We start from the raw sequence: 10,421 nt of genomic DNA, 5'->3' as shown, positions 1-10,421 counted from the left end.
TACCTCAGCACGTGTCCGCCTCCTCACTCCCAACCATTACAATTATCTGTACATTTCACAGCATTACATTAAAATACCTTTTACATGCTGCTTCTGTTTTTCAAATGATGGTTAACATTTTAATCCACTTATTGATATTAATATATCATATATATATATATATATATATATATATAGGTTTATATATATATAAGGTTTACTATAACACTTGCAACATTTATAGTACCAGTGCTACATGGTAAAAAAATATCATGTATTTACACCCATTTTTATATGTGATGCTGATAATGGTATTATTATTAAAACTTGTAAAATTAGTAAAAGCATTTTTATTTAGGTATTATTCTGGCTTACAATGCCCTGCACGCACCTGTCCATCATAAATGGCTTTAAAAAACATTTTAAGCCAAGACTCTCTCAAAACTATCATAAACCCATGCTTTAATTATGTTTTTTATTTTCATATCTATTTGATATAAGAATGTCCTGTGAGGAAGCTTTTAGAGGCATTCGACTTTTCGGACGTCTGGTTCCCATCAGCTTCTCTAGAGCGGTGCATTTCATCAGACCGCTCTCAATAACTGTGTACATCTTAACCATTTAATCACTGCAATTCCCCTGAAGTTTGCGTGTATTTGTAGCATTAATGGTGCCGTGTCAGTCTTGTGAGTCAGAAATGCGTCCGCTCCAGGGCAGTCTGCAAACTCCGATGAGCTGGCAGTCTGCCGACACAGACGGGACACCTGGTTCTTGCATGTTGAGATGCGGATTTTCATATGAAATAGAACAGCTGAGGGATTTAAGAGCTTTCACCATACAAAAGTGGTGGGGGTGTTTCAGGAGTGTTGAAAAGAGCACCGGGCTGCTGTGCATGCATGCACGTTAGTCTGAGAGGCCTGCACAGCTGGAATGCTGTGAGCTCCCAGCTGTATTTGGCCAAACTTTAGACGAGATTATCCATTTTTCATCACAGTTGACAGGCCCAGGATATGCTCTGAATCTGCCTGTCTATTGTGAGCAATCTCTGAATATTTCTACCATAAAAATCTTTAAAAACCTCCAAAAAAAATGTTAAAAATCCAAGTACGTTTGTCTCTTTCCTCCTCTTTTTAAATACAATTTGAATGAGCTTGAATTGCAAAAGAAGGACAGTCCCAATGTCCTCTGCACACTCTCTCTTATATAATAAGCAATGGCACCAAAGTGCTGACTGTAGTTATTGATCAGGCTCAGTAACTTTTGGGGCCACAGGGGTTGATGATTGATTTATGTACAATTTAGTCTCAAATCCCACACTGATAATCTGATAATGTGCTGTTCCATTTTCCTGTAAATGCTTCAAATATTGACCACAAACCCGACAAGCCATGATGAGTTTAACAGTAGCCTTTAGTAAAGACAACGCTAAACGCATGCTTAGAGGTTTCAGATACATTTTCTTACCGTTAATTTCATGGAAACTATAAAATCTTGTAAACCTCTAGTCTTTGAATTTAAAACAATAGCAGTTTTTCTCCAGCTTTACAGCGGCAGAATCACCACCTTGTTGTGAAATCACAGAATTGACCTTTTATTGGTTCAAAACTGGGCAGCACAGCGAGGAGGGCCTGAGTTCGACTCCCCAGCCGGGTGACCGGGGTCCTCTCTGTGTGGAGTTTGCATGTTCTCCCCGTGTCTGTGTGGGTTTCCTCCGGGCTCTCCGGTTCCCTCCCACAGTCCAAAGCCATGCAGTCAGGCCAATTGGACATGCAAAAACACACCCTGGGTGTGAGTGACTGCCCTGTGATGGACTGGTGACCTGTCCAGGGTGTATCCTGCCTTCTGCCCGATGACCACTGGGACAGGCTCCAGCAAACATAGAATATAGACGCTATGCATCACCGCACTGTGACCTGACTGTTTTCAGGAGACAATGCAAGTCAAGAAGACGTTATCTGTCCATAGAATTTCAGGCCAAGACTTATGAAAATTGTTCAAGTACAGTTTGTAAAGCTTAGAGAAGCACTTGTGTTCTTTTAACCTGCCTTACTGCCATCACCTTCTGACTTTATCCACTCTTGAGGTAGAATAACTGCGTCCTTTTGCCTTGTATTAATTACACTTACTTCAGCTTCAGCCGTCAGCAATCCTTCAGCATGGCATCCAGAGGAGCAGAATAACATGAAGATGAGAGGGTCAGTTACAAAATGTCTTCATGTCAGACAGACTGGGCCAGGATGGCCACCCCTGGGACGGTATGATGCTGTGCTAAGCTTTCTCTTCTTCAGACTATATGGCACACAGGTCACTCCCCAGTCCATTCAGCTAAACTCACTGTTCAGCTACATTCACTGTTTTTGTCATATCACATAAAAAACACTTTATATTTAAAAGTTTCTTATACATCCTACAGCAGTTTGGCTCCGTCCATTTATTCTGAAGCCGTGGGCTGCAGCACAGTACAGGACAGGCGGTCATTTAAACAGAGCTCATTCAGAGTGATCCATCTTAAAGGAACTAAAGCAGCCTGTTTAATGGTAGAGAATAAAGAGAGGTTGTAAAATGTAATTATTAATTATTATTAATTTTCTAGGTACATAGAAGCACAAAAACAATAAATGGAACACATTTATAATAATACATGAAAAAAAAACATGAAGAATGTACAATATGGGCTCTTTAATGCCAGGAGACCTTATGGCTTCTTCTCTGAGCCCCGTGTTTTAAAATTTAAAAATTAACGATTTAAAATTGATGTGTTTACTGATCGTATATGATCATGCTTGCTGATTCCCTCTCCCTCAAGCTGTAAGCATTGCTTGCTCAAAGAAATGAACTCAAATACACACACATATTATGCAGCACTGCCCTCTAGTGATGGAGCTGCAGCAGAGAAAACTCCAGACAACACAAAGTAGAGCAGCACTTATCCAGTTGTAAGGATATTAAAAGATTATAATAGAAACAAGCAGGTCATTTTGCTCATTTTAAGAAAAATAGAAAATTAGGGATAAAGTAACAAAATGAGTCGCATAGCAGTGACTACTGATGGAACCTTTCCCTAGAAGTAATAAGTAATGTACAGTAATTCAATTACAGTTTGAGAGAAGTAATTAGTAACTGGTAATCATGACCTTTTTTTCTGACACAAAAAAGGAAATCAGCTTCGGGAGTGAAGCTCCTTTTCCTTTCCTCATTTCTCTGCTGCTGTACCGAGAACTTTATTTGATTCTACTTCTCAACACGCAACAAAATGTAGATTATCAGATAAATGCTTAGTTCATATTGGTCTGTTTTCATGCAGCTGTGTCATTACATAACAACTTAGATTACACCATGAACTGAAATGACTAAAAATATTAAAAATAATAATAATAATTAAAAAAAATTAAATATTAAAAATAAAATTACAGCTATTTTTATTACGTACAGTGCCCTAACCTCTAACCTCTATTTAAGGTATAATGATTGAAAGAAAAACTAAACCTTGTCATGAAAAATATGTCATGTCCTTAAGTTCACTTGAGTGATTAGGAGCACCTCACTGAGCAGATATTCCTGTAATATTAAAAAAATGAAAGCATTTGTGCACTTTTTTTATGTTTAGTAGCTGATGGTGTTTGCCAGATTAGCTTCATGACGTATTCGTAAAGTGAAAGAAAAAATAAAAATCACATTAGAGTATTTTGTCTTTGTATTCATTCATTTCATTCATTCATTCATTGTATTTGTTTGCATCGTTTCCAGTAATATTTATTTATTTATTTTATATTTATATTACATGCCAGCCTCACACACTGTATGTACTGAGTCGCCAGTTTATTAGGTAGCCTACTTTGCATCAGTGCTCACTGGTCATTTTATCAGCTATACACACCATAGAGATGTACTTTGTAGGTATAACACATCTTTTCACCTACAGATACACAAAGGCCTGAGTAAGATCACTGGGCCTTATTCACCAACAGTTCTTAAGAAGAGATTAAAACACAGTTATGTATTATATATTTGCGATTTGTTTGTGGTTTAAGAAGACGTCTTAATTTCTTAGTACCTTTCTCAAGAACAAATTTAAGAAAAAGCTTGTTGGTGAATGAGGCTCATTGTTTAAAAAACATTAAATAGTTAAAATAATGTGGCCCTCTCATTTATCCATCCATCCATCCATCCATCCATCCATCCATCCATCATCTTCCGCTTCAATTCCCTCTCATTTACTCTTATCTAATTATGTACCTTACACATAACGTCTTGCTTCACCCTGACATATTGATAGTTAAACATATTTTTTAATCTATATCAGTAACTAACTGTGCTCCAGCCAATTCCTTCTTGCTGCTCAATTCTGGAATAGCAGAACAGCGTGAAGCATTCCGTATTCTGCCATCATCCAGCAGGTAAGAATCATCATCCTTCTTTTGAGCAATAGCCCTGGGATGAGCAAATTTACGTTCCCCTCTCTGTTCCATGCAAGGTTTCATAATTCAGACCAGATCCCTAGAATCTGGAGGGCTTGTGTTCCTTCTGTTATTTGTGTACTTCATTCTTTGCTTTGCTCGGTTTAATCCTTTGAGATCTCATTTGTATTCTTTGCAGGCAGGTCCATAACTTGTAGTTTAGGTACAGCATCTGTGGAGCAGCTCTGAAGCTGCTACCGCGGTGGTTGCACGAGAAGTAGCTCTGTTGTCCTAGAGTAAGGTTTGAAGGAATGACTTCTAGAAGTGTTCTTGGATTGAGGCTGGCTGCAGGCAATCTTTCAGGAAGCTGTTGAATCTCTTGGCTTCCCCGTTTGAACAAGAGTAATAAACAGCAGATTAGGTGTGCAGAATACCTCTTGCTCTCAGGAAGGCCGAGAGACAAGCTCTTTTGAGCGGCCACTGTCGAGAAGACAGTTGTCAGGAATTGTATGACAGTAGCTGCATCAGCTGCACACTTAACTTCAAGCTTCTTGCTAAAATAATCATCTAGACTTGTAGCATACATACAATCTCAAACGTCCCCAAAATGTAAGGGACATCAACTCAAGAAGAGCAACATGTGTAACAAAAGATTTGTCATTCTGTCCACGTGTAGCACAGTTACTGTCTCTGTCTGGTGTTTATTTTGGACACCAGTGGAGTTTCCTTACACCTTGTTGTGTCTCCTGGCAAGGCTTACCAGTCTTTTCTGTACAGACTTGGGCACCACTAAGCAATGCATGTCTCTGATGAGACAACCATCAGTGACAGCAAGTTCAGAGGCAGGAATTGGAAGGTATGTCTGAAAATCTAGATCAGCATCCTTCAGTTTGATTTCGTCAAGGAGTCTGCAGTAGGCATACAGCAGTTTGTGGCAAGCTGACTCAAAATGGTCCACAGAAATGTCACTGATTTCAGGTGAAATCATGGCAACAGACTGTTTTAACATAATTACTGTCAATTTCAGGGAGTGCGAATCTTGATACCCGTAGAAGATCAGATCATCCAAGTAGCACTGCACCCCTTCAAGGCCACTGAGTATCATCTGCCTCATTTTGGAAGGTGCCAGGTATTGAGATGAACCCATATGGTGCCCTACAGAACTGATGCAGGCCTTCATGTGAGATATATGCAGTAAGCCTCCTGTTCTTTTCATATAACACCACTTGGTAGTATGTACCTTTGAGATCAATCATGAAAAAGATTACTGATCAGTGTAACTCAGTATGTCAGTATGTGTTCAGTCAGGGTAGGAGTGTGTCTATCTGGATTCCTAGAGGTCATCACTCAAGCGAACTATATTAATCAATCTTCTGCATTTAATTTATGTTCAGTGTCTTGAGTTCCTCTGACATAGCTGAGTGTACTGCCAGAGGGAAGCCTGACTGGCTTCTTCCCTGATTGTTTACTTTTTAACTTAGTTCTTGGCTCCCACCCAGAGATCTTGAGACAGAGGTCTTGAGACTTAAATAAATATTGGAAGGAATATATAATGCCAGTTAGTAGTGTAGTAAATCATTCCCCAGCCTGTATGCAAACCTTTTGTACACGCCCTTTTTAATCTAAGACCCAATCCACCTTTTATTCGTATTTATGCCATTCTTACACTTTTCTTTCTGAGTTATCCACCTCTCATCTGAGGTTTCTGAGTTATCCACCTCTCATCTGAGGCTTCTGAGTTGTCCACCTCTCATCTGAGGCTTCTGAGTTGTCCACCTCTCATCTGAGGTTTCTGAGTTATCCACCTCTCATCTGAGGCTTCTGAGTTATCCACCTCTCATCTGAGGCTTCTGAGTTGTCCACCTCTCATCTGAGGCTTCTGAGTTATCCACCTCTCATCTGAGGTTTCTGAGTTATCCACCTCTCATCTGAGGTTTCTGAGTTATCCACCTCTCATCTGAGGTTTCTGAGTTATCCACCTCTCATCTGAGGTTTCTGAGTTATCCACCTCTCATCTGAGGTTTCTGAGTTATCCACCTCTCATCTGAGGTTTCTGAGTTATCCACCTCTCATCTGAGGTTTCTGAGTTATCCACCTCTCATCTGAGGTTTCTGAGTTATCCACCTCTCATCTGAGGTTTCTGAGTTATCCACCTCTCATCTGAGGCTTCTGAGTTATCCACCTCTCATCTGAGGTTTCTGAGTTATCCACCTCTCATCTGAGGTTTCTGAGTTATCCACCTCTCATCTGAGGTTTCTGAGTTATCCACCTCTCATCTGAGGCTTCTGAGTTATCCACCTCTCATCTGAGGTTTCTGAGTTATCCACCTCTCATCTGAGGTTTCTGAGTTATCCACCTCTCATCTGAGGTTTCTGAGTTATCTACCTCTCATCTGAGGCTTCTGAGTTGTCCACCTCTCATCTGAGGTTTCTGAGTTATCCACCTCTCATCTGAGGCTTCTGAGTTATCCACCTCTCATCTGAGGCTTCTGAGTTATCCACCTCTCATCTGAGGTTTCTGAGTTATCCACCTCTCATCTGAGGCTTCTGAGTTATCCACCTCTCATCTGAGGCTTCTGAGTTATCCACCTCTCATCTGAGGCTTCTGAGTTATCCACCTCTCATCTGAGGCTTCTGAGTTATCCACCTCTCATCTGAGGTTTCTGAGTTATCCACCTCTCATCTGAGGCTTCTGAGTTGTCCACCTCTCATCTGAGGCTTCTGAGTTATCCACCTCTCATCTGAGGTTTCTGAGTTATCCACCTCTCATCTGAGGTTTCTGAGTTATCCACCTCTCATCTGAGGCTTCTGAGTTATCCACCTCTCATCTGAGGCTTCTGAGTTGTCCACCTCTCATCTGAGGCTTCTGAGTTATCCACCTCTCATCTGAGGCTTCTGAGTTATCCACCTCTCATCTGAGGTTTCTGAGTTATCCACCTCTCATCTGAGGTTTCTGAGTTATCCACCTCTCATCTGAGGCTTCTGAGTTATCCACCTCTCATCTGAGGTTTCTGAGTTATCCACCTCTCATCTGAGGCTTCTGAGTTATCCACCTCTCATCTGAGGTTTCTGAGTTATCCACCTCTCATCTGAGGTTTCTGAGTTATCCACCTCTCATCTGAGGTTTCTGAGTTATCCACCTCTCATCTGAGGCTTCTGAGTTATCCACCTCTCATCTGAGGTTTCTGAGTTATCCACCTCTCATCTGAGGTTTCTGAGTTATCCACCTCTCATCTGAGGCTTCTGAGTTATCCACCTCTCATCTGAGGTTTCTGAGTTATCCACCTCTCATCTGAGGTTTCTGAGTTATCCACCTCTCATCTGAGGTTTCTGAGTTATCCACCTCTCATCTGAGGCTTCTGAGTTATCCACCTCTCATCTGAGGTTTCTGAGTTATCCACCTCTCATCTGAGGCTTCTGAGTTATCCACCTCTCATCTGAGGCTTCTGAGTTATCCACCTCTCATCTGAGGCTTCTGAGTTATCCACCTCTCATCTGAGGTTTCTGAGTTATCCACCTCTCATCTGAGGCTTCTGAGTTATCCACCTCTCATCTGAGGCTTCTGAGTTATCCACCTCTCATCTGAGGTTTCTGAGTTATCCACCTCTCATCTGAGGTTTCTGAGTTATCCACCTCTCATCTGAGGCTTCTGAGTTATCCACCTCTCATCTGAGGTTTCTGAGTTATCCACCTCTCATCTGAGGTTTCTGAGTTATCCACCTCTCATCTGAGGCTTCTGAGTTATCCACCTCTCATCTGAGGCTTCTGAGTTATCCACCTCTCATCTGAGGTTTCTGAGTTATCCACCTCTCATCTGAGGTTTCTGAGTTATCCACCTCTCATCTGAGGTTTCTGAGTTGTCCACCTCTCATCTGAGGCTTCTGAGTTATCCACCTCTCATCTGAGGCTTCTGAGTTATCCACCTCTCATCTGAGGTTTCTGAGTTATCCACCTCTCATCTGAGGTTTCTGAGTTATCCACCTCTCATCTGAGGTTTCTGAGTTGTCCACCTCTCATCTGAGGTTTCTGAGTTATCCACCTCTCATCTGAGGTTTCTGAGTTATCCACCTCTCATCTGAGGTTTCTGAGTTGTCCACCTCTCATCTGAGGCTTCTGAGTTATCCACCTCTCATCTGAGGCTTCTATGCTGATCAGTGACAGTTTATACTGGTCTGATCCTGGTTTAGCTTTACAGCATGCAACACCATGCTTGCTGACCAGCATACCAGCACCAAAAACACAACCTGGTTATTCTGGTGTCTAGACAAGCTGGTCCATGCTGTTGTTTCTAGCACAGTCATAGCAATTAGACAGTATATTGGATCATGACACAGCTTTATATGCTGAAGATCAGAGTTCAAATCTCTGATTGAGCAGAAAAACTAGTACCTTTGGCTGCCTTAAGGGAAAAACTCTATGGACCTCTATGTTCACCAATATCTTGCTAAGTTTTTTCTTAAATGTGTTCTTGACAAAGCCCTTAAGAAAAAGTTTAAATCAGATTCATGATGTGTCCTTAAACCACAGAACTGTTCGGACGTTTGTGCTCTCGAGTGCTCGGGTGTGCGTAGATTCTGTTCTTACTGTTCTTACCTAAGAACAAATCCCAAATAAGAAGCGTCAGTGAATATCAGAATCTTCAGGAAAACGGCCTACGTGGGCATTTCTTTGCCGCTGAAACATGATCGCACTGTCTGTCTTGTTAAGCGGTTGCAACGCGCTGTAAATTAGATTACGTCTGTGCACAGGCCTCAGAGGCAACAGTTAGAGGAATGGCCAGAGTTCATGGACAGGACAAACAAAAACAATATAACCTTTGCAGTTATTCTCCAGATGGGCCTCATCTTCCTGAGTTTGCTTTTAATTTTGTTCTTGAGAAAGGAGCTAAGAAAAAGTCTTCATCAGATTTCTGACGTGTTCTTAAACCGCACAACTGTTCCCACCTAAGGACAAATCAGAAAACATTGATGAATGTCAGAACCTTCACGAAAAATACATAAGAAGGTTCTAAGAATCAATTTCTTCTTCAGAACGGTTGGTGAATGAGGCCCAATCTTCAGAAAAGGAATTGTGAACTAGAGCGAATGGATGGAAAACAGTCAAATGTGATTGTGGCACACCAGCTCAATTTGTGCTTGTTCAATGTTCATAATTGTTCTGAAGATGAGGGTCAGACCTCTGACTCCCAAGCTCCCTGTATGAAGCTTCTATAATCTTTCCTTTACCTGTGTTTTGTGACTGTTTGTCTTCTTTTCCCTGGAACCTGAATGGGAAATTCAAGTGCAACACTGACGTATAAAACATTTAAATAAATTAATTCAAGAATACCCTTAAAATAAACAGCTGCATTCATTTGCCTTTAGATTTTCACATAACACACTGCAGATGTAATTACTTCTGAAGAACGAGCACAGACGTCTCTGTGATATGTTAAGTACATTGTTCCATTTTGACTATTCAAATGCACGTTGCCTGCAATCCACACAAATAAGTCACGCATAATATGGAAATAAACAAGTTTAATCTTTTCAATCATTTACTATTCAAATGTTGATAAAAGACATTGAGATAAACAGTCTCACGAATGAAACACCAGCCATCCGTTTCGAAAGGGCCTTAACACTGTAGAGGCAGAGGAGCTGGAGGGTAAAGAGAGAGGGAAGTTGCACTCAGTGGCCTCTTTATTAGGTGCTGCTAGGGCTGCCATACCTTTATTAAATCAAGAAAAATGAAGAAAGATATGGTTGCCACGCACTGTTACAGACATTAGTAATAATTTATGATACCAGTGTTGTATCCAGACGTTTTCAGTGGCTTCAACAACTTCACTAGTTCATTATTTTCAACAGTTACAGTAGAAGTAATTCATTTTAATATGCTGCTGTTGTTGGAACACAATTATAACTTTACAGGAGAAGGAAAAAACCTACTTTGCTTTTAATGTAAGTCAATGGGACCAGAATTTTTCCCAAGTAATTTTGGGCCAGTTCATTTTGTCCATTCATGAAATTGTCCCCCAGTGTAAAAGCCAAGAGGCGTTTTCAAA

The sequence above is a fragment of the Pygocentrus nattereri genome, chromosome 17 (assembly GCF_015220715.1).
Source record: "Pygocentrus nattereri isolate fPygNat1 chromosome 17, fPygNat1.pri, whole genome shotgun sequence".
NCBI classification, from domain to species: domain Eukaryota; kingdom Metazoa; phylum Chordata; class Actinopteri; order Characiformes; family Serrasalmidae; genus Pygocentrus; species Pygocentrus nattereri.
This window is presented reverse-complemented; position numbering follows the sequence as displayed.